The following is a 26,368-nucleotide window of genomic DNA, read 5'->3' as shown; positions in this document are numbered from 1 at the left end:
AAACTCAAGGTCTTCGCAATTTAGCATCGCAAAGGCCTTAAGAACACACTAAATCATAAGGCTAAAATGGCAAAATAACGGCAAAAACTGTACAAAAATCAGAGAAAATTAAAAATGTCTGACTTCATGTTGCGTTTAGGACTTCGGCCCAAGCAACTTTTTTGTAGGCATTTGGACATCACATGTATGTAACTAATTTCGTACATGTCCGAGCTCCGTTAAACGTAGTGGGAGGGGCGCTTCGTTGAAATTTTGCCGCTATCGAACCATTTTGCCACACCTAATTCTGAAACCCATATCAGATGTAAATTTTGCCAGTTCTGACGCACTATCAAAGTTTCTTCATGAGATTGAGCAGGTTTATGCCCTCAAAAATGCGATTCATTTCGAAGAAGCGGAATAATAATAAACGGAGCAATTCCAAGAGTAATTCTCTTCGAAGAGGAACAGAAATAAATGTGTTTAAGTGTTTACTGTAAGATTTGTGGATATAAAGAAATAAAGGTGCAAAACCCTGTCGATGCTGGAACATGATCCTAAGAATTGTTTTCTATTCTCCCTTTTAATAAGTTAAATCTACACAATATCTATATCTGTTCAGCACATTTGTTGGCCACCGAAACATTGAGAAGTCATCAGACAATTGTGAAGGAATTTTCTTGGTGTAATAAAAGGGATTGATCAGATCAAATGTGACTTAACTCCTGACGTCTCAACCCTCATTAAGATGAATTCATTAATTAACTTTGCTTTCCATTGCATAGACAAAGCAGAGTCACACGTTCTTTGTCATACACAGGAAAATAATACATTATTAGGATTTATTGATAAAATGACTCAAACTATCTATGGAATATTACTTGCATATTTTTAGGGGTATGACCAGTCAAGTTGTCATCAATTTTAAAATTAGATCATGTTTCAGAGGGTAAAGGCTTTAATAATTCGTTACATTTTTAATGATGTAACGTTATCACTGCACTCGTACAGTGTCAAACTGTAATGCCCTTGAATACCACAATGTAAGATATAAATAATGCTCTGCTAATGAAGGGGGAGGGACATGGAGAGAGTGATAGAATGAGAGAGAGAGAGAGAGAGAGAGAGAGAGAGAGAGAGAGAGAGAGAGAGAGAGAGAGAGAGAGAGAGAGAGAGAGAGAGAGAGAGAGAGAGAGAGAGAGAGAGAGAGAGAGAGAGAGAGAGAGAGAGAGAGAGAGAGAGAGAGAGAGAGAGAGAGAATTAGCATCGCTGCATATATATTAATTTTATGTTTTAGGCTCTACTATGCATCAAATGACTGGAAAAGTGTAAGTAAATGCTTTCAGTAAACCTCAACAGCAATGTTATAGTTGTAAATATTGCATAAACATCGCATTAAAACATTATACGTTTATTTAAAAAACATTAAGATGCGTCATGGAGCGCACATCTGTCAATGTGATGAGCATTAACAATGCCAGCTGTGATCTTTGGTGATTATACTTATAATTCACACTAAATTAACTCTGGCAATAAAAGTAAAAATAAAAGAGGAACAAAAAGTAATTTTCTGCAGTACTTTTGTATTTAATGATTTCAAATGCCAGCATCTGCAAACTGTAATATCCTCCAAAAAGGTTAAATATGACAAATATCTAACACAGAGTCTCTCTCTCCACATAATATTGGTGTAAAACACAAGACTCAACATTTACCCTCCCTGAGACATTTGCAAAGAAAGCTTAGCCCCAGTGCTCACATCTTCTCCTGAGATGTTTGATCACTGATTCATCTGATTCCCAACCACCAGATCAGAAGTGTCATGCTCATTTGTGCCCCCAATCATTTTGTAGGATTCTTTTTTCACGATTCTGACATCATGCAGGATGTGGAAGCAAAGAACCTTGTGTCTGTGAAGTGTGCAGCTCAACGTTTGATTAAAAGTGTAAAAGTGATCCCACACTCGTAGTCACGGCTTGATTCGGCCTTAGACAATCACAGCCGTGCTGATATAGAGCCACATCGAATGTATTTAAGTACTTAAATAAGTAACAATCATGGAGTGGGTTAAAAAACCCTCATGTGTGCGGAACCACTTTCTTTAACCACGTTTTCAAATCTCAAGTTGACAGTTTAATAGTTGAGCCAGAGCATCCGTTGCTAAATCGAAAATGTCACTTTAGAACTAGAAACAAAAAATGGGCTGCTTTAGTTAATAGTGTATAGTATTACTGAGTAGAGTATTATGAGAGAGAGCGTGTGATTACCTGCGTCTGGTATAGCTTTCTTTCTCTAGGTCAAGTAACAATTTAGTAAAAATAATAAATCAATTTGCCATGTCAGTGTACACTGATAATATAATGCACTGACAATATTTTTGTAGTGGCATCCTTTCAATAGTTAAGGGGATTTCACATGACAGACGTCAGCCCAGGTCAATGCATTGATCTCTATGAAGTGAAGCTTCAGATTCAGCGTAACCCGAGCCACGTCGCTTTTCAGTTTAGCCTCGCTCAAAATGGTGTGAAAAGTTCAAATAACCTCCTCATTCAAAACCTTGTTTCATTCAATCAGCCTTTTTTAATTGACTGATGTAATCTGCATTGAAGTCGCTGAAAGATCCCCACCACTAACTTGAATTGTTGCCAAAGTTCTTCTGGATTTAGTCTGTCTCAGTTTTTTTCTGTTTCTTTGAGTAATCCCAGACAGACTCTATGATGATGAGACCAGATCTCTGTGTCAATATAATTGTAATAATCTCCCTGGATTATTACAATTAATGGCAAAGGGAATGTTTGGAAAATGTTTTGGGGGGAAAATACTAATGTGCTGAGTACTAAGTACTGTAAAAGTCATATATATATATATATATATATATATATATATATATATATATATATATATATATATGTGCAGCACTAAGTGCTCAGAATTGAAATTTTATTTTATTTTTAATCATTTTATTTAAAATAATTAAATATTTAATTTAATTAAATATTCCCGCCTTTAATTTAAAAGGCGGGACTTATTCCGCCATATTACGCATCTTTGTATTAGGCATGCTGCGATAGTCGGTGTTACACAGTGTTTAGGCGCACACCGGTTACATCACTTGCCCACCGCAGCACCATATTTGACTATTCTCATTTAAATAAAATAAATAAAATCTCTTCGATGAAAAACAAATTCAGCTGAGCACTTTTCTTAACAACCGCTTATGATGATGCATGATTTGTCTGATCCTTGACGCGTTCCCGGACGGCAACGAAAAGTTGATTCTGTGCTAATTTGATCAAAAATGTAATGTTTTTATGTAGCAATTGAGAATCGATAAAATTAAAGTCTATATTTTGAGACAAATGTCTTGTTAATGATTTTCAGTTTTGTTCAGTGTAATTAAAGCAACAGTTTTTCAATGATGGAAGAATATGTAAAATTATTGTACTGGGAGTAAAGGCACAATAATTAACATGATAAGCTGATGATAGCTGGCTGACTTTTCCATTTGTTGATATGACATGGTTAGATTTAGATGGGAAATATCCCATATTAAGTTGGGTGTCCACCTTAGAGATAATCACCATATTTATAATGAAACCATCATATTTAAAAATATGATATTAATCATATCATATAACAAAATATATGTATTAGTTACTACTGTAAAGCTTTATTAAATTATTATGGGATCTCCTTCAATGCTTTTGGAATCTTTACTTTTTTAAATAATTTTGTTTCTGTATTTTTTAAATAAATATTTTAATGACAGTATATTAATTTGAACAAAAATTTATTATTTTTATTTATCAAAATAAACCGAAAATAGTGTAAACGTTGCTATAGTGTTTGTTTAACAAGTAACTTAAATAACTTCAACATTATTAAAAAATGTAATTGTTTCTATCAATACTTTGTGCCTTTTACCCTGAATGTGGGGTAAAATGCCCAACTTGCATTTATACATTTACTTACATATATAAGATTTTTAAACAAACAAACCACTTTTAACCATTTATTTTAACACAAAATCTGTTGCTACATCAACGTTCAATAAAATCTGATACTGTATATATATATTTTCTGCAAGCATACACTACGGGAGCAGTGAAAGGCATATTTTTGTTAGGCCCATTGTACCCCATTTAGTAGAAAAAAAAGAAGAAAAACTATATTGCTGGTAATGTAAAAATAGCTAAAATACTAGCCCATGACCAGGGGAAAGGTGCATCATGCGGTGCCTTTTAAGGAACGGCCTCATAGTTATCAAAGTTGAAACATAGGAATCAATAGATAAATGGTGCTGCTTGTGACCTTGGTAGTCAAACAATATTGTACAAAGACTAAATCAGATCTCTCCAGTGATCCGATGTAACATTGATGCTTTCCTTGGAACATAATCAATACGTCTATCAATTGCAACTGCTTAAAAAAAAAAATGCGGTTTCAAATCCCACCACTCACTCAAAGCAGCATCCATGAGCTTTGAGGGATTATAGACATGTTCATTGTCATTGGTAGCATAAAAACAAACTGAAGATTCTTTTATGAGTGGATGAAATGAAGTGCAATGATGTGAGATCACTAGAATGCAATTGCGATACACACAAAAAACACACACATCTGCAGCTAAACATACAGATCGGAGGACAATATCCTCTCACACAGGAGAAAGACCCTGAATTTCATAAGGTGTTATTATCTCTAAAAAAAATTAATTCGTTTATGGAGTGAAATCTGAAGTCCTCAAAATGGTTTCTTATTGTAGGACATGGATCATTCTGCTTACCCGAAACCCAGTGGCACAGGTTAGACACAGGAAGCACTAGGACCTTGAACAATTGAAGGATTTTGTTGAAAAACAAGGATTGGTTTAAGGAAAAAGGCACTCCAAAAATAAACTTTGAAGTATTATTCTGAGCCAAGCCAGTACTATAAAGCAGAGAGGCCTCTGGAAGAAATCCTGCTCGAGCCGTCATGAACTCTTAAAGGATTTTCCTGAATAAAGTCAAAAACTTTGAAGACCAGAAGTGTAAATACCAATAAAGTCCATCTCAACTTGACTTAAAAGTAAAGGCAGTCATCTATATTTAAGCTTGACTGAACCCTTGATCTCATTTTCCACTGTCTCCGGGAATCCCACACATAAACTTTCAAGTTTAGCTAGATTTACTCAGTAACAGTGTATAATAACTTTCATTAAGAACACTACAACACAAGAATATGTTAAACAGAAAATTAGTCAGGAAGTTAGAAAATTGATAATAGCTAGAAATGTCACGGTATTCTGATCCAATGTTTCCTTCTCGTCTCGTGTTTATGTTGTGGTATGAAAGCACGTGTGTAGTGGGCGTGATTGTGTTGTCACAATCCACAACAGAACCGGAAGACAATACAATGCTGAATAAAGTCCTAGTTTTTGTTATTTTTGGACCAAAATGTATTTCCGATGCTTCAAAACATTCTAACTAACCCACTGATGTCACATGGACTACTTTGATGATGTCTTTATTTCCTTTCTGGACAAGGACAATATACCGTTCATACATTTTCAATGGAGGGACAAAAAGCTCTCGGACTAAATCTAAAATATCTTAAACTGTGTTCTGAAGATGAACGGAGGTCTTACGGGCTTGGAGCGACATGAGGGTGAGTCATTAATGACATCATTTTCATTTTTGGGTGAACTAACCCTTTAACAACTAACTTCTATTAACTATATCAAATGAATATTTGGTGTGTCCATCCTTTGCGTTTAAAACAGCTTTTCTCCAGGTAGGTTTCTTCAAGTGTCATCTGTATAAGAGTTATCAGATTAAAACTGTCATGATTTTTTTTCAGTTTCTTTCTAACGTAAGAAAAATAATGTGCCATATTCATGAAAGACTATATGCATTTCTGTGCAAATCATTAAAGCAAGAATAGTTTTACGTATATCCACAGGAAATTATTCAGCTCATTTTTCATAAATGAAGCCCAATGTGACACTTTTCACACTTTAAGAATAAAAAAAAAGACCTTATTTTCTCATTAATGTTTGTAAAACAAATGATAAATAACAGTAGTAGCAATAGTAGTAAGAGTATTAATAGGAAGATATTTTTGGTTTGGTGTCCATGAAAGGGTACTGATGAGGCTGTGGGGGTGCACAAGATGAAGAAGATTTAAGCAACAGTTATACTTCGAACGTAAAAGAGGATTGTCATTTGTCAGTCTCAGGAAAAACAACAAAAACAAAATCATTTATGTACATTTGTAAAAGAAAAGCCATTAGAGAAAATCATATTATGGGCTCTCTCTCATATAGCCATCAAGTGTCTACTCCACAAAAGAAAAGACATCTCAGCTATCAGACAATCACTGCAGTACCATCTGGTGTCCAACACAATCTCAAATCTCAGTCTCTAATACGCTACATATAAATCAATGTTTATTCAAATGGTCCTGGGACCTCATGCATTAAAATCTCTGCTGCAGATTTTGCATACGCAAGTTTCAAAATGTATACCCCCGCCCCCACTGTATAATCTACAAATACTTGTTCAGTTTATGAAAAACAAGTTACCATTTGTTCATGTACAAACTTTCATTCCCATTCTGTCTCCTCCCAAAAATAACCAAAATGGAGATTACAACACCTTTTTATTATGCATAGCTTCATCTGCATGTAATGTCCTTGAGCAATTTCTGCAATTTCGAAGGCATTTCCCAAGAGCATGACCTTCAGGAGTCGAGCCAAAAAAAACAATTGGCCATATATGTATAGCTTTTTTATTATGCAATATTATATAAATATGTTAATATATATGTATTGGTATTTTACTAAATGTATATTATTTCAATATTCAAAATTCACTGTCTTATTTACAAGAAATAATTTATTAATTTATTCAAAAAAAATATGATCGGTATTGCACAAACGAAACTATATCAGGGCACTCTGCCCTTTGGTTTAAACCTTACAGCCAATTGTATGGCCACTGACTATTCCTGTACTGACTAGTACTGTAAGGTATTTAAAGCCAATCCATAAATCCATTTTCCGAAAGGAAAAGTCAGCCTCACTGTTTACGTAGATCAACATATTCAGGGATGATGGGGCAGCTGTAATTTACTTCCCGAGTTGCCAATAAATCCTGCCTTACCGTACAAAGTTGTCTGAAAGGTTAAGCCCACGTTTGCTTACTCTGCACTTCCTCAGGCTCTTAAAATAGACTCTAAATGATATTAATGGTGTGCTTTGCATCCACTTTACTGGGCTGGTAATGAGGGAGTGGATCAAAGAGATGGAGCCATGCTTCATGAATTTCTAATTAGAGTTTTAAGCCTCATCAAGTCACTCAAAGAAGCCGTGGACTAAATGAGAGGGGTGCTTTCCCATACAAATTGTGCATTCAGTCATTCAGAATCAACCATCATCCTCTTCTGTGAGCTACATTGTCTTTTTCCGTGTTCTTGGCAAGCAAGGGCTTTTTTTTTTTAATCTGTTGGGTCACACAGAAGGGAAAGGAGAAGCGGGTGGCCCTACCCGGGCCAGTGACTTTAATATCTCCCGTTGACAGACGTGTCACAGCACCGGATCATTTAATAATGAAGGGAATTCTCCAAGTGAAAGGCTGCTGTAGTCTTAAAGCCTTTAGAGAGGAAACTGCTTTTCACAATGTTGTATCTATGTTTAACATGGGGTCAATGACAAACCCTGAATTGCAGCTATGCTGAATTAAAAAAAAATTAAATCTCATGTCATGAGGCTGTTATAAATTGTATCCATTTAAGCTGAATTGACAACATTGATGATGGATTCACAAAACATTCTTATGACTAAAATTCTTAATTTTAATTTAGCAGTCAACCAATCATGAATTTAAATATTACGGCCTAGTCATCATAGGTAAGTCACGTTGGCAATGCACTGGCATTAGCTTTTGGATCTCAGGAGTTTTTCCCGAGGATATGTCATCAAACGTAAAAGCATTACTATTTAAGTGAAAATGAATTTCAGGTTATATACAGCGTGGTGCGCATTTTGAAACCAGAAATATTTGCTATTTAGTGTGGTTAGAACCGATACTATTCAGTTAATGGAAAAAATAACTGTAATCTGTAACCTTTTTAAATAATTAAAGCTGCTGTCGGCAACATTTTTTTGATCATATTCAGTGAAATCGACACTACAATCCGACAGAACAACATAAATAAAGTGGTTTTAGAAAAAAAACCTGAGCTTCTAACTCCACCTGGAGTGTGTTATTTGTTTTGCAAAAATCCACCGCTCCCGGATCATCGGCTCCAATCAGCGCAGGGGGGTGTGAGATCTGACTGTCGATCACAGGTCGTGCACACGCCACCCTTCGCGCACGTTACAATCACATGCACACGCCTGAAGTTCGCGCAGTAAGGAAGAGTGATGGCGGAAAAGATTCCAATTCCTCGGGTTAACCTCAAGAGTTAGGAGGTCAAAAACAACACAGGAAAAGAGAACACCTGCTGAAAAGAAAGAAAGCGAACGTGCCCGTAATAAAACCAGGCTCAACATCGGATAGGCATTTGAAAGGTGGAGAGATTTACGTGATTTAATTGGGTTCAAGCTGGATGCAGAGCTTGCAACATTTCTTCTCGACAGGTAATTGTGCTTTATTGACCAGTTACTTTATTTCTTAGCGTTATGTTAGTAATCTAAGTATGTTTGCCCAAATGTGTTGGTATGGATAGCTAACGTTAGCACTTGTTGGGCAGGTTCGTTAGCTTTGTTTGCACCGAAATCCGTGTGAACGTAACGTTAGGTGGATAAACATGTCCAGATGAAGGGATAAAGTTCGGCTTTTTGGAAGAATCAATGCTACTCTATCTTTCTTACGAGAGTAAGAACAGTAGTAAAGCTGCTGTTATTGTATGTGCTATCTGACTAACGTTAGCTCCAAATACTCCATGGCGTTGATGGATGCTAATGAGACGGGCGCGTTCACAGAAAATCTGTTGCACACGCACTGACGAGCACAAACTCGGTGGGAGGGTATTCGTTGATAGTGGGGAGGGTCATGAGAGTTGTAAAAAGTCCACTCAATCTGCCAGAATTGCCGACTGCAGCTTTAAACAAGTTTTATTGTAGTCTATGTATGGTAAGACACTTGCATCTTTCATATTAACATTTTTCCAAAATCAATCAGATGGAGTTATGAGGTTTTTCTCCAGCGAATGTTGGAGATTTGTGTTTTTTCAGTCATTAGAACAGCCGCATTACGACTAACTTACAGATTACAGAGTTTATTATAGCCATGTGGTCGCACAATCTTGTGTTATTTTAGATGTATATAACTGATGTATATGGCTATGACTAGACGTACAAGGTTTTGCAGACAGTGTGAGGATCTATCTTAACATTTTTAAAAATAAATACAGTACTGAGTGACTAAAACAGTCTTTGTCATAGAATACATGTGTTTGTTCACATTGAGCTTGAACCTTAAATACTCCTTTAATTTATTTTCAAGATCTGAGGTGAATTATAGCTATAATATAACAGTACCTGAGATTATCATTGTATGTTGTTGTTCCAGCAGAAATGTTGTAGAAATTTCTATTTCAAAACCATTTGTAAAATAGAATCGTCACGTATCGTGTCACATCTGATTGGGACAAAAACTTTGATTATATATATACCTGTTATCGCATGTTGCACCGTTGCATCGCGCCTGATTAGGACATAGTGTAAGATGTTTATTGAATTGCAACATAACACTAGCTGTAGCTACATAAGATACACATATTACTGTTACTAGGGATGTGCATGAGTACTCTGAAGACTCTTGAACTATGACAACAATTATTGACAATGTAAACAATGATCGATCATGTTTACCCATGACGTGAAGAAGATGCAAGAAAAACAGAGTGCAAAGTAACGGTACAAACACAAGACAGGCCCTTTAAAAAATATTTAAAATTCACTGCCCATTAAAAACACAATGACAAGTGCTGAAATCCCATCAAGCCAGTTGCGACAAAAATAGTGTGCATGCTTATGATTATTATGGTAATTTGCAGGCAGTGCAAAAAGACGGTTATTGAGCTGTTTTTTCAGCTGATCAGAAAGTCTTAGACTGGAATCTAAAAAAAATATATATTTTTTTTTGAGAAAAGCACTTAGGAACAATCTTACAAACGTCTTAGAATAAATTTAGATTTAAGTGAATCCGGCCCCTGCTAAAATCACATGGGAGACTGCAATTCTGGTTCACTAAAATAAAAACTGCAAATTGTCTTGGTGGTTTAAACCTGCATGACAGCTGAGAGATGAATGACAAAGTATTAGCAATTTTACCCATTGTGCAATAAAACTGTATCCCTGTATTGATTAGCTTTAATCCCACTGCTAATCAAATTGTCTGTTTAAGCAGAAGTCTGGCTATTAAAGCAATATTGCACACTGTAAAACAAGGGTACATCAAATACCATCCCGTTTCACTTTAACTGTCCGATCAGAAGAGAGAAACTTCAAGTCTGACATCTTATATGCAACACTCATTTCTAAATGATACTACCAAATTGTCTGAAAAAAAAAAACAGCAAAAAGAAATAAACAACTTACAAAAGATAGATGCTTCTCTCTTCAACCATTAGAAATTGATATCACTTCTCCGAAGAGATTTACTGTCAAAATGAACTCAGCATATCATAACATATAATCTGGATAATATTTCCTCTCCCCACAACTGTGCTTTACAGAGGGAAAAAGCTAATCAGGCCATTACAAAGGTCTAGATGAAGTTAACATTCAAGATTTAACACCGTTATTTGAAATTTCTCCAGACTAAATATACCCATGAAGCAGGAGATTACGAAAGATCAAAATTAGCATTTTTGGCACGGTAGCAGCCAACAAAAAAACTCTTCTAGTACAGAAAAAAGATTACAGACTGAAAATAATTACTTGAACTGAAAGAAAAAGTGGATAGAACTAATTGTTTATCAATTAGGTACGTGATCGTGGGGCAAGTGGTGCCAATTTGAACTTAAATTGTAAAGCTATTAAGCCTAATCATATTTCAGCATGTCTGCTGAAATTAGAAGCATCTATAACACAGGACTTAAACAAAAAAGCATCTAAAAATATTCCAAATAAAATAAAATATATGTGAATAAAAAAATCTATAATACAGGACCTTAGGAATCAGAAACTAAATGTAAAAATACATCAAATAAAATAAAAATAAATTGATTGTCATGACAAACATTATACACTCTTAGCTAGATTGAGATGACAACTTTCTAAAAAAATGTATATTTAAATGTATATTTAAATCTAAAAAAAAAATTGTCACAAATAAAAAATAAATTTGAATAAATAAACAAATAAATGATGTCACATGACAAAAAAATATCACACTGTTCTCCCCCATAAGCCATTTAGCACAGTGTTCCCCGGCTCTGCTCCTGGAGGCACACCAACAGAGCACATTTTAAACGTCTCCCTTATCTCAACCCTCTATTTCTGTTCTGTGCCCAAAATTAAATAACTCCCTACTATATAATCTGTGACCCTGTGAAACTGGGAAAACCCAGCAAAAATATATATTTTTTGTGATTCACCGCTTTCTCCATAAAATCCTCCTACATAATGTAAAGAACATTCTGTGAAAATATAACCTTGATATCTTTAATATTGACTGAGTAAGACCATGTCAAGGATTTGCTGAACTTTTGGCTCAGAAAATCATGTTTTTGAGAAATTCCAATGTAAAAACAAGCTTATTTTTTAAATCTGCTACACATTTTAACCAGAATTATCCTGACTATGTGCCATATACCGTATTAAAGCTGAGCTTCTCCCATTTTCAGTGATATATGACACATTTACAGGAATTTTTTTTAAGTTTTGTAAAACAAGTCTATTTATTACAATGTGCATGTCCAAAAAGCGTGAACATTTGAAACGAATAGGGAGGAGCATATAAGAGCTTGATTTGAAACCGAAACATCAGACGCAAGTGCTTTACTTCTGAAGGACATACACAACTTTTTTATTAATATATAATATGCGTTCTTTATTTACCCTAACGATTATAAAAAACGATTATATTCACAGCTCTAGTCATCACTGAGACAGCCATGATTGTCGCTCGTGCGGATTGATATTAAGGTCTGTTTGCAATTTATAATTGTAGAAAAGATGTTTCTGAACCGAATGATGCAAGATTCAGCAGGTGCTTCTGTGCTGAAAGTAAACCCAGAGACAACTGAAATCAATGTTTAGGAAGCTAACTTCTGGTATTTTTTTGCACAAAATAATAAAACGTAGTGTCAATAAAATTATCATTTTCAATATTTATCATGTTATAAATGAAAAATTTGGTACTGTATCTCAAAGCCCTTGGTATAATCTATCATATTTTTACAGTAATAAACACAAATGACCTGTTTTCGTCATTTTTATGGCTATGACTTTGATGCTCTTTATCTCATAATTAGATTCTGCGACTTTAGCCGGGGTTCAGACAGCGAGGCGAAAACAGTAGGTGAAAAATCCCTGAATGACCCATTACTTCCGCCTAGATTCTGAAGTGCGCATTCGCCACTATTCCATGAGGCCACGGGTGAGGATTTATGAATGGCAGAGAAAGCGACACAACTGACGCTGGTAGATCACGTGACTAACAAGATGGCAGATGCATTTTAAGCTAATGCTTATTTGCCAATTGCAGGAAAACTTCCTATGGGGCAATCTGAGATTAAGAGTCAATCGTGACTCTAGTGGAAACACTCTGCTGAGAGCTGCTTACTGGATACCAGAGACTGGATCACCAATGAATTAAACACACCCTGTAAATTGAAAATGTGAGAAACACAAGAAAGAGATCAGCCTTGCATGATGCTTCCAATAAATGAAGCAAAAATGTGTCCGACACCACTTATCAGCTTGACTCAAAGCACCATTGACACGATCCTCTCAGTCACTTGAGGAAAGAGAAGCTTGGCTAAATCCTAAGAGGCAGCTCTAGAGGACAGAGTGCTGTTATGCTAGTGACGCTAATGCGTGGCCACGGAAAACAGAAGAGAGTAGAGAACGCTTGAGAGGGTTCTCAGTATGGTCCTATCAACAAACTGAAGGTTAAGCTGTCTGAGACATGCTGAGAGCTCTTCATTTAGGTGTGGAAAAGGTCAAAGACCTTTAAAATGGTTGCATGGAACTACAGAAAATACAGAATGGTATTTAAAAGACTAGAACTACAACCCAAAGTTTTTCACTTGGTATTCCACAGAAAACAATCGTAGCATATGTGGTTTTGGAATGACACAAGGGCATGTAAACAAATGAAAAAAGTTTCAAGTAATCTTACAAGGGTCATACAAGAGAACTGATACCCAACAAAACAGCCATTGGTCCATTAAAAAGCAAAATATATAAAAGACAATGTCCACTTAAGTCCTACTATAAATGTTATTCTTCATTTTGCCAAAGCAGTGTGAATGTCTTTTCTTCCCATGTCATTTTTCTCTTCCTTGCTGTCCAGTCCAAATTAGCATATTACTATTATGCTATGATAACGATCACATAATAATCTATTTAGACTAACGGTATGAGGGCCGGCTTGAAAGTTTTCATAGGCAGACTGAAGAAAGCAGTCATTATTTCATAATCATTGTATTTTTACGTGATTTGCAAAAAAAACCTGAAATCTTGAGCTGAATACATTACTGATGATTGTCTAACACAATTTTGAGTTCTAATTTAGTTTTGATTCCCTTAATAATAATATGCTAATGTAACCATCTAATATGTTAACATTAATGTTCTGGAGAAAAAAGTTACACTAAAGGTTCAAACTAGGCTATAAAATATTAGAATGTAGTGCTACAAGTAAGGAATAATTGACGACAGCCCGTTGAATTATTAGAAAAATAATGCACACCCGAGGTGGTAATGCGGTCACGACGCGAATCGGAGTGGCCGTTACACCTCGGTGTGCATTATTTTTCTAATAATTCAACGGCCTGAAGCCAATTATTCCGCTTATACTACAGTTACCACACATCGAAACATTGTTCAAATTATGTATTTCAAGACGTTTGTAAAGTTTTTGTCATTAAAACGCTCTTGTATGTAGGACTAATTTATTGCGCATCTAATCCCACGCATCCGTTGCTAATTCCAAAACGTCATTTTAGAGTTAGTAACGGAGGTTTGAGCCACTGATAGCAGACTAATGCTGGACATACTTAACGACTGGCTGAAACATTCTGTTTCCATCGACTGCAGCAGATTATAAACACAGACTGAACGCGCTGAACACGCGTTTGGGCATGATCAATCATAACAAAGTATCAAATTACATTCATAACCGGCCTTACAATAAGTGTGTCCCCGGCTTTATGCAGTTATTAATGCAGATATTAGAGAGAGAGAGAGAGAGAGAGAGAGAGAGAGAGGCATGTGCTTCAATGTTATTATTTATTAATTAATTCAATTCATTTTAATTAGTTCGTTCATGTTTTTTTCCTAATATTGACAGTAGTAAATGAAACACAAAGTCCTATTAACAAGTAGGCTATAGGCCTATCAATAATTATTTATTTGTTATAGCCTATTATCTGCAATAATTACGAAAACCCGTGCAGCAGGACTATCAATTTATTTATATAGGCCTATTCAGTTTAATTTTCTATTGACTATATAGGGCTATATACTTTGTTTATTAAAATTAAACTGCATGTTTCCATTGATTGTGAAGTTAGACATCGAAAATTGCTGATCAAGCGCATGGGCTGCATGTTTTTTCTTGTTATGAATTGTATCCTATTTTCCGTTATTACAGTTAACTACGCGAAGTGATATGGAACTGTAATGCGGTCAAGACCTGCCTGGAACTACATTAGCCGTGCGTTTCCCTGAAAATAATTGCACACCTTAGAACGTTCTCAACCAATCAGAATCAAGCATTCAAAGTAAAAAGTAAAAGTTAAAAAAAAAAATAATACTTTTATTCAGCAAGGATGTCTTAAATTGTTCAAAAGTGACTGTAAAAACATTTATAATGCTACAAAAGTTTTATTTTAGATAAAAAAATGTTTTTCAATATATATTCATCAATATATCCTGAAAAAATAATTGTATCACGGTTACAACAAAAATATTAAGCAGCACCAACATTGATAATAAGAAATGTTTTTTTGTGCATCAAATCAGCATATTAGAATGATTGATTTCAAAGGTTCATGTGACACTGAAGACTGGAGTAATGGTGCTGAAAATTCAGCTTTGCCATCACAGGAATAAATTATATAATAAAAAAAATTATTCTAAAAATATTTTACAATGTTACTGTTCAAATAAATCCAGCCTTAAAGGGGACATTGGATTGCCCCTTTTTACAAAATGTAAAATAAGTCCCCAGAGTGTGTATGTGAAGTTTTAGCTCAAAATACTCCACAGATCATTTTTATAGCATGTTAAAATTGCCACTTTTTGGAGGTGAGCAAAAAAACTGTTTTTGTGTGTGCCCCTTTAAATGCAAATGAGCTGGTGCCCCGGGCCCTTTTCAAGAAGAGGGCGGAGCTTCAAGAGCCCATGCAACAACATAAAAGGACAATCTCACGCACTGAAAATGTCAGAAACTGTCAGTAGCGATGTTCAGCCTTATATGTTTGATCCGGAGTCGGACAATGATGCCTACAGAGCCAGAGAATATATATGGTGCTGAGATGCTGCAAAAAGTACAAGACTCGAGGGCAACGGTTAAAGTGACCGTTTAGCATGTGATTACATCGAAAAACATAGGAAAAAAAGTGTAGTGGAATGGAAAAACGCGTTCTATCTGAATGGCCCCATAGGGGAGCATTTGAGACTTAACGACCCCAAATGGCAGTGTAGGCTTCTGCAGCAAGTCTAAACAAGGCCATAAAACATTTGGATGCAGACGATATCAAGAGCAAATCATTTAAAACAAATCACATTTTTTCAAGCCAAACAAAAACAAGGAACCCCCCACCACAGGGCAAAGAAAAGTGAGATATTAAAAGTGTGTGAAATTAGGAGGGTTTCGCTCAGAGCAGCATTAAATAAAAAGACATTTAACAGGCTAACCATATCTGGCACACCATGGGATTCATGGGTAATAAATCAGAGTGAAATGTGCTACTTAAATAGATGGTTCCGGGTTATGCAATATCGGATCCCGGAAAGCAAACGGTTTTAATTCAGTATTTTTGTTTTGATTGACCTTGAAACCCTGAAGCATACAAACAAATAATGAGAGAAGGCAGGCACTGACAAGAAAAAAGAAGGCAGGGATGAACCTTTGTATTGAGTTTGACTATGACAGAGACACTAATGTAAGAGGCAGCATCAACAATAACAGATTAAACATATTTAACCTATCCTGTTCACGTCATAAAAAAAGAAAAAAAAGAAAAGACTAATCCACTTCAAATAAACAGCCCTGAGATGTCATATGCCGTCCTGGACGCTACTTGTCAGTATGAATGAGTGTAAGCAAAACCATCTTCTTAATTACACAATCTATATTTACTTTCACTGAGTCAGGATGAAATATAAAAACTATAGCGCTTTATTATAAATTACAAAAGATGTCCGAGGGCCGAATGCCTATAACACACCAAGGGGAAACCATTTCAGTTCCATTTCTTTTTATAATGGCAATGATGCACACTACACATCAGCTGCAACAGAATGACAGTTTAACCAGTTTGGGAAACAAGGTTAAACAAGGTTAACGCCGCCCCTATTTCAGAACTGTCCCGCTGTCTAAAGCCGCTGGCAGCAATTTTGTGCGGAACTGCCTGCACAAATATCACCCTGTCCGTAACATCATGACAGTTGGGTGGTTAAATTGCTGCGATGATTTGAAATAAACCTTTTAAATCTAAACCTGCTTCATGCTGGGAGAAGTGATAAAAAAAGGTACATTTTTCCTTTTAATCCATTTTGTGCATCATTAACCAGGGGGAACTTACACCTTCCCTCTGTCAGTGTAGATTTGTAGCGTAATACATCTCTTTGACTTTATCTACTGTCTGTTGGGCACCGCACCGCCTGTTATGTGGGGACTGATTGCTCGCTGTGTCCATTCCCTCGATTAGTTTCCTCTCTCGCTGCAATATGAAACTGCTCTGAACACTACGATTTTCTGCAGGAACACTAACGTAATTTAATATAGCCTACCACTGCCGTGTCAAAGCGTTCCAGGTATGTGTCAGATACAAAAAAAAAATCAGTTTAAAAAAGTCAGTTTAATGTAATGTAAGGTGAAATTACTTAAACATCCAAGTTGATTGTACTTAATGTAAGGCAGCAACATTTTTTTTAGCGTAAAAACATCAAAATGGGACAAAAAACAAATTTATTTGAGTTCCATGGTGTCTAAGTGGTTATATCAAGCCACTAATGCAACTTGGATAATAACATGTCAATCTCATCCCTCCTACTTGAAGCATTTCAGTCTTTCGGGGATGTAGGTGTGAGACTGCATATTAGGGAGGAATATTTTTGTCATTTTGTCTACTTGAGCACTTGACAGACAAATCGGAGGTGGTGGTGTCCATCTGCGCAATCGTTTTATTATTGGTCAATGGATGTCTTGTTTTTCTGCATTCCACTGCGCTTTATTTCCCTTGTTTTTCTATTTAAACATGCGCTAGACAGTTTAAATAGTCACGTCTTGCATATTTTGCTGCATCTCACTCACAACACTAAAGAAATTAGTTCTAAAGACATGGCAAGTTAAAATAAAGTAAAAAATAAAATATAGAAGTTAACACTATTAAACCAGATGTGTAGTCGCCGACACATCCAAACAGGCTACATTCATGTTACCCTACAGTAACTCTTCAAAATGACTCAACCTACTCCTGTAGTGAGTCATGGGGCCGGTTTCAAAAAGATATAGACTTTGACTATGGCTTAGATATAGTAGATAGTCAGGCTTCATATAGACATCTAAATCAGACCGTTGCACAAAGCACTTAAGACTGACTATCTTAAGTAGGACTACACTGCAATGCATTCTGGGTAAAATAAGACACTTTTCAAAACAAAAAACATGGCGGATCGAGTAAGCACATTCAACCGCTCAGTGCAGTTTACCCCAGTGAAAAATATGTGTTTGTTGGAAGAGTTAATAACAGTTACAAGGACATTTTACTTGGAAAATTTTGCAGAGAATGCAGTAACAAGAAGAAATGTTTAATTTGGAAAAAGATTGCTACGACAGTTAACAGCGTTGATCCGACCATTGAGCAGAGCGTTAAAGACGCACAGAAAAGAAAAGTCCTCATTATTATATATTTCCAGTAGGCTACTGCGGTCCCTAAAAACCCTTTCCCTTCTCATAGCTCTCTCCATAACGTCGTCAGCAAGCCACATATTATGAGCCATTTTCCCTTTTCTTTTGGCTGTTAGTAATGTAACTGATTGTTACTGCTGGTTGCCAAGGTAACCGTGTCTTATACCTAAGTTAGCCTGGGGGTAAGGTGTCTGATTTTTTTTGGTCTAAATTAAGTCAGTCTTTATTTTTGTGAAACAGTCTGACATGCATTAGACTAGTCTATGAGCAAATTTTAGACTTGTCTAGCACTATAGACCGGTCTAATATAGCTTTGTGAAACCGGCCCCAGTACACAACATGCTTGTTGCACCGTAACACAAAGAAGTGGTACACAAACATTTTCCAGCACCTCCTGGACATTGCAGTGACCAATAGCATCATTTTACACAAAAAGATGTGTGCCATCTACTACAAGCAGGGTTCCTGCACCTTGGTTAACTTCAAATTCAAGGACCTTTCAAAGACTTTCCAGGTCCAATACCCTCAAATTCAAGGACTTAATGTGGGGACACATTTCAAGTGAAAGCAAGGTTACATCTTTTTTAGCGGTTTCAGCCTATTTTTGTAGTTTTGTGTGCTCGTGAACCTTATGGCAACGTACAACACAAAGTACCTCACGTGGGAAACCCTTAACGTAACACGTAAATGTGCGTAACTAACGCAAATCAAGCAAGCTAGTATGCATGGGCCAACAAAGTGTTGGGCGAAATAACACATGGAATTTTGATTCCAAAATAAATTCAAGTAGTTTCAAGGACTTTTATCTATGTGTGTTTATTTTCAAAAACTTTCCAAAGCCTTGACAGTTTTTTTTTCAGATTCACAAATTTAGTCGTGGGAACCCTGTACAAGCCCATGACACGTTCAGGAGCTGCTGGCTGCACAGCCCGAAGACGTTCCTCTGGATGGCAGCCCAAGAGAGAGAAGACGCGATCATTCGGCTGTTTCTGTGAGTGACATTCAGAACCTATCGCAAAAGGCCAGCATGAGTCGGCGTCGTTGCATTCGATGCAAAAAGGATACCACAATGGAAGTGCCAGGAGTGTGATGTGTGTGGAAACATATGGGTAGCAATATTCAATTTGAAATGTAATATGCAAAATGACAATGCATTTCTGTATCTAAATTTACATTTTCCATTACATTTATGCAACGTTGGTGCAAAATGAAAAAAATCAATTATATAATTTACATTTGCCATTTCATACACTAGTTTTAATATGTAAATTGAATACATTATAAAGCGTTAAAATATGTATTACAGAAATGATTAGATATGTTTAACGTTCAAGCAAAAACTGTAGCAAAATGATCATTTAAATGTTATTTTTCTTAATTGCATTTACACTTACAGTTAAGACACTTGTGATTGCATTTTCATTAAATGTCCCGCAATGAATGTAGCAAAATTCAGGAGTCGACATTCTCAGGATCATACAGTTTTTCCTTACAAATGCAAAGGCCTATTACTCTAAGATTACAGAATATGAAGGGTCAAATTCATAGCTACCGAAAATTGTGATGTTTATTTCTTAATAACTGACTGTAATGTTCATTAAAGTGACACATGTGATGTATGACCATCTCCCATTTCTATTTTATTAAGCATATTGATCAGATATTGATAAATCTATAGGTACAGTAGGGTCACGGAATCTGACGGGTCAAATTCATAGAGTAGCCTTTTTTGGGTGAATATGGAGCAGGTCGGGGGCTAGTGACATCATCGTCTATAATTTAGTGTCTAATATTTTAAAAAACAAAGCAGCACAAACTAATTTTTTTACCGACACAAAACAGCACAAATGGCAAATGAGACTATTTTGTGTGAATTTGGAGCATGTGGGGGGCTGAGTGACCTCAGAATAACCAATAAATATAATTTTAATATCCAAGAAACCGAAGCAGCACAAAATAAACGTTTACCGGCACAAACGATTGAGCCTATTTTGGGTGAATTTGGAACAGGTCAGGGGGTTGTGACGTTATCGTCTATAATTCGGTCTAATATTTTAAAACCGAAGCAGAACGAACTAAACTTTTACCGGCACAATTTAAATATTTATATGGAGAGGGGCTGGTTGACCTCAGAATGACCTATAAATATTCTTTTAATATCTAAAAAAATAAGCAGCACAAACAAAAACATGTACAGCACAAGCCATCAGAAACAAAGTAAAAACGATTGAGCCCATTTTGCCGACGTTTAGCATTGGGTGGGGGCGGGGCTAACTTCACGCAGTGATTGACAGGGAAGGAGGAGGCGGCTCGGAATGCATTCATAATTTGCACATTGAATTTTACTACATTCATTGCGAGGCATTTAATGAAAATGCAATTGCAAGAGTCTTATCTGTGAGTGTAAATGCAATTAAGAAAAATAACATTTAAGTGATAATTTTGCTAGTTTTTGCTTATATATTACATATTAAACATATCTAATCATTTCTGTAATACATTTTAATTTTGCAACTTATAAAGCGTTAAAATATGTATTAAATTTAAATATTAAAACTAGTGTATGAAATGGTAAATGTAAATAATATAATTTAATTGTCATTTTCATTTTGCACCAAACGTTGCACAAATGTAATGGAAAATGTAAATTTAAATACAGAAATGCATTGCCATTTTACATATTGCATTGTCATTTTGCATATACCATTTCAAATTGAATATTGCTTCCTATATGCTTCCATCGATGTGGGCCTATACTTGCAATTAGATAGGAGCAAAATAGTATTACTATTATCATTATTGTTATTTTATTTGTTTGGTTGTTGTATACGTATATGTATGTATTGTTATGTATATATATTTATATGTATGTATACATACATAATTGAACACATGTTCTCTATTTTTATTTATTTATTTTACTTGTTATTTATTGATTCAGTTTTTATCTTTTTATTTTCGTTAAGCTTTTGTATATGTTGGGGTAGGATCTTTTTTCTTCAGTATTTGTATTGCTCTTGTGCATTTATTTTGGACAACATTAATAATAGAGTTGGAAAAAAAAAGATAGGAACAAAAACCAGTCAAAACAGTCAAAAATAATGCGAAAATTGCCAAATTTTAGCTTCATGTTCTAAAGTGCACAAATAAATAAATAATCTAGTTAAAATAAAATAAAATAAAAGATAATTTAAAATAAAGTTGACATTTTTACACTACCCTGCATCTCACATTTTCAAACAAAATGTGTTCAATGGCCCCTTTGGCTGTTGCATCATGTCTTACTGTTTTTTTTGCATCTTGTGTTTTTTTTGTATGTCTAAAAACAATAAATGAGCATCTGTGTTCAGTTTCATTCATTTGCACTCTGACTATCTGTTTTAAATCACAAGAAAGCACTCTGGGTAAACGCTATGAACGCTTTGGCCTCTGTCTTCATGTCATCAGGTATATGTTGATGCAAATTGTAGTCCGCAAAAGCAAAATATCAAAAACTATGCTGTATCCCATCAAAAACTGAAAAATGAATCCCCCGCAATTGTGGTTTTGATTAGTCACAGCTGTCATTTCGAGTACTTCGAGGTTCATCCCACCTCATTCTCTAACAAAGAATCACCGTCATTTAAGACCAGTGAGAAAAGGTTTCCACTTGAAAGCTCAAAAATGTGCTTCATTTCAAACCAGCAAGCGGCTGAAAGTATCATAAACCACCAGAGCCGTTTTATCATACAGACAATTAAGAGAAACGACTCACTTAAAACTGAACTACTTGAAAAAAAAACAAAAAAAAACTTGAACTACTGCACTTCACATGGTAAATTTGAATAACTTTCAACTGTTGTTTGGAAGCTATTGTTGTTGGCAGATTTTCAATCAGGAGTCCCACTCAGCGGAAACATGCTCATGTGGGTGTTACACAAAAATAACATTAGGAAAAGACAGACTGAGATTTCACCGCAATTCTCTCAAAAACACAGCAATGGCATTTTATTCTCTCATTATAGCTTTTATCTAAACACTACGGTTGAGACTGTTCCCATAAAAAAGATGCAAAACAACAAAACACAGTTTGCCACCTGCGATATGGCACTTTTGTACCATGGTTCATCTAATTTCTTACTTTCCATTTGTCAACATTAACTAACAGTTAAAAATACTTCTAAAGCATTTATTAATCTTATTTAATGTTTTTAAATTTTAGCATTCACTAATTCATTTTTAAAATCAAACGACGTCTGTAAGTTATTTATTGGACTTAAGCTAACATTAACAATTATTGAAATGAATCTGAGTATGAATAATTACTATAACAATGTATTGCTGATTGTTAGTTGAAGACATTTGATGGCAGGGTTCCTACATATTTTCTATTTCAAAATTCTATACTTTTTCCATACTCAACCTTCCAAACCTCTGTAGATTCAAACCATATTTAACACAAATGGTTCTTCAGCATTATATTTGGTATCCCTAAATAGTTTTAGTTTATGTTTTTTTTTTCATTGGTTTTCTTGAAGTGATAACGTGCTTAAGTGATGAGAACCTTAAATGCTTTAAAACCGGCGTATATTCACCTCTGACACATCAGTTAGATACTGTAAATGTGGTTTTATGTTGCATGATCAGCAAAGTCTGCTGTATATGATTGTTTGCTTCTTTATCTGTTGCAGGTTTAAGTGGCACACGCACTTGATTATATAGTAAAGCCAGGTTTTGCATAATGAAAATGTGTGCCTTGAATTCATTCAGTTGTGTTCGACAATCACAAAACGATCACTAAACTTTTGTCATGAAAACAAAAGCTCAGTTTGTATCATACAATTGAAAATTCTTATTTTTTTACTTAAGGAAAATGAATAGAGGCAATAGACAAAAAAACTAACTTCTTCCATATTTGTGCAGACCTGTAAATTACTCAAAACAAATTACATACTTTTCCAAACTGCATATTAGGAATCCTGTGATGCATTAACTGATGGGACCTTACTGTAAAGTGCTACCAAACAAATATCATGTTTGAAAAATTGTATCTCTGTACAAAACATAAAACTGAATTCCAGATTATGGTGTTGAAATATCGGTTATCGATATTGGCCTCCAATTAATCTAACTGGTGCATCCATAAAAATGACTTACTGACAAGTATTTATTGAACCGGGCCGGATTCATGAATCATTCTTAAGAAGAAAATTCTTCTTAACTGCCAATTTCTTCTTATTTTTTGTGAAAGAAAGAAGAAAAGAATATTTTGTTTTCCAAAATGTTTGTATTCATAGTAGAAGTATTCATATTCCCAAAAAGAAAGTTAAAAATCATCCTGTCCTGTCTTAAATACCCAAATGCACAATGTTTAATGGATTTACTGGGTTGTTTCAAATATTATGCATTACAAGATAACAGCTAGCTGAATATAATACACACTACTAGTACCATGAATCTGGACGAGTTCTCTAAAGTGACACCGATCGATCATTTGCACGTATACATGATGCACTCACTAAGCTAGAACTAGCCAGCATTCACTCTAGATGAGCACCAGACAGACCAGTAAATTAATGGTTAAGACCGCTACATCTCAAACAGGCTCTTAGAAAAAAAAAAAAATAGATTTTTGTATAATGGCCTTTAATTTTCTTATTAAGAAAACAAATGTATGGAGGACCAGCTCTACCATATTTAAAAATAAATACAGAAATAAATAAATGCTCAATAAATAAATAAGCATACAATTAATTGAGACATAAATGTGTATATCTCTTTTAATTAGCTTCTTTATTTATTCATCTTTGTAATAATTACCTTATTTATTTATTGTTCGTTATAACCTACAACTTTATTTATTAATTACTTATTTTTTTAAAGTATTTATTTATGTGCATGTTATAATATTTTTTTCTGTTTTATTCTTCCATTGTATTTTTTTTTACCCTATTTATTTCTTCAATGCTATTTATTTCTGCCTGTCGTTTTTACATTTCTGTATGCATTTCTGCCTCATTATGCAAATGAGGAGGGGCTGTGTCTTAAGGGGTCAACTTCTGCCCATTGGTTGGTTAGCATTTTACTGCATTGGTCGAATCTACATGGCTTTTCCCCGCCATAAAGCATTGTTTAGTGGCAGTAATGCAACTCATTGGATAGCAAGCTGCCGTAAAAATCCAAAGAAGAAGAAGAAGAAGAAGAAGAAGAAGAAGCATTGTTTTCAAACTCAGCAGGCAGACTTCAGTGTCCGACCTCTTAAGGGAAGCTTCTAAAAGAGTGCTAGACCGCTTCCTCCAGATTCTGAAAAACTACATTGTCGACATCTGTGTCCATGTGTGCCGCTAACTGAAACACACGTTCTGTCAGAGCGTCCAAACGAAAAATAATAAAGTCAATACTTATAACGTTAGCATTGTTTTCAAAAACAGTTGCTAAATGCCTCAGCTCACTGACAACTTCATCGTAGGTAGCGATTGACAGTCTTTGTTGTGACTGTGGCCGGTGGCATGTAGATTCGACCGATGCAGTAAAATGCTAACCAACCAATGGGCAGAAGTTGATCCCCTAAGACAGCCCCTCCTCATTTGCATAATGAGGCAGAAATGCATACAGAAATGTAAAAACGACAGGCAGAAATAAATACCATTGAAGAAATAAATAGGGTAAAAAAATACAAAGGAAGAATAACACAGACAAAAATATTCTAACATACACATAAATATATAAGGTAATTATTACACAGGTGAATAAATAAAGAAGCTTATTAAGAGATATATACATTTATGTCTCACTATATAATTTAATTTCTACCTACATTTATTTGTTTATTGTATTTTTTAGGGCGATTAATTGTATGCTTATTTATTTATTGAGCATTTATTTATTTCTGTATTTATTTTTAAATATGGTAGAGTTGGTCCTCCATACAAATGTGTGTGTTCTTAAAAAAATAATAAAGAACTTGAAGATTTTTTTAAAGGAGCTGTATGTAAGAAATGTATTTCAATTAATCATAAAATGGCCCTGATATGTCACTAGACATTAAGAAATCATGTTCATTTCAAATATTTATATCACTGACAACAATAATCCGGCCAGGATATTGTCATTTAAAAAGTGAAGTTGCAGCCATCAACTGATGTTGATGTTGTCATGTTGTGTTGTGTTTTGGTCTGATGTGCCACCCTCCACCTATCTACCAATCACGAAGTCAGTAGTGTTGCGGCATCCGGATTGCCAGCTCTGCTAGTTACCACAGTTGCAGCTACAAACGTGTCGGAATCGGATAAAAAAAAATGTGTAACATTGCGAAACCAAAAAAAAATCGTTATGAATCCGAAATACTTCGTGACAAAGTCCGAAATAAAACAAGGATCTGTATAGGAGAGGCCGTTGAAAGATGGAGACGGCTGAAAACAGAGAAGAATTTCTCAAAAGACATTTCAAATTTTCATGACAGTCGAACAAAGTTATGCATGTTCGTGCAAAGTAATGTTACGTTAGCTCATATGGAGGAGGTGGGCCATTGACTTGAAAAGGTAAGGAATTGTTTGGGTAATAAAAACGGCGAGTCGTCATTGCTAACATTAGCAATGCATTATCAGAGCCCGTTTCTCTATTATTATGCTGAGACGCTAAGGAAAACAACATTAGCACGCCCATTATTGTTTATCATGCAAGTTCTACAGCCAAAAATAATAGAATGACATGTAATCTTTCATATCACATATTTTAACGTTATGTGTACTGCAGGGTAAGTTAAAAAATACAGCTGGACGCTTTCACTTATGGCGTCAGCTAAATGAATAGCTGTATCTTTGATATCGGTTACGCACAGTGACAGAGGCTTGTGCTTGTACTTGCGTTAATGACAGACACCTACCGTTACAAGTTAAACTAACAGCTACTGTTCTAACAATGTACTGTCACATACGAGCGTACATCTTAACGATTATATTTGGCTAATTGCCATTAGTAAATTTTTGCGATATATAATTACTTTGCAAAACATATTTGAAGCATAAACATAATTAACAGAAAAAGCTTCTTGTAGCAGCCTACGTTCATGCTGTATCCTGCAGCCTATCTGGCAACCTCGAGTCAGGGAGGAG

At 35.2% G+C, this 26,368-nt stretch overlaps 1 protein-coding gene across 1 annotated transcript in view; it reads right to left on the bottom strand.

Moving 5' to 3' along the window:
• ipo11 (importin 11) overlaps positions 1-26,368 on the bottom strand; it is a 197,257-nt gene that overhangs the window by 3,104 nt on the left and 167,785 nt on the right. The gene's annotated exons all lie outside the window — the stretch shown is intronic.

The sequence above is a fragment of the Siphateles boraxobius genome, unplaced genomic scaffold, assembly GCF_051911475.1.
Source record: "Siphateles boraxobius isolate OS27281-9 unplaced genomic scaffold, OSU_SipBor_1 9, whole genome shotgun sequence".
Taxonomy (NCBI): Eukaryota; Metazoa; Chordata; class Actinopteri; order Cypriniformes; family Leuciscidae; genus Siphateles; species Siphateles boraxobius.
Note: the sequence above shows the minus strand (reverse complement) of the source record. Positions and strands in the feature narration are given on the sequence as shown.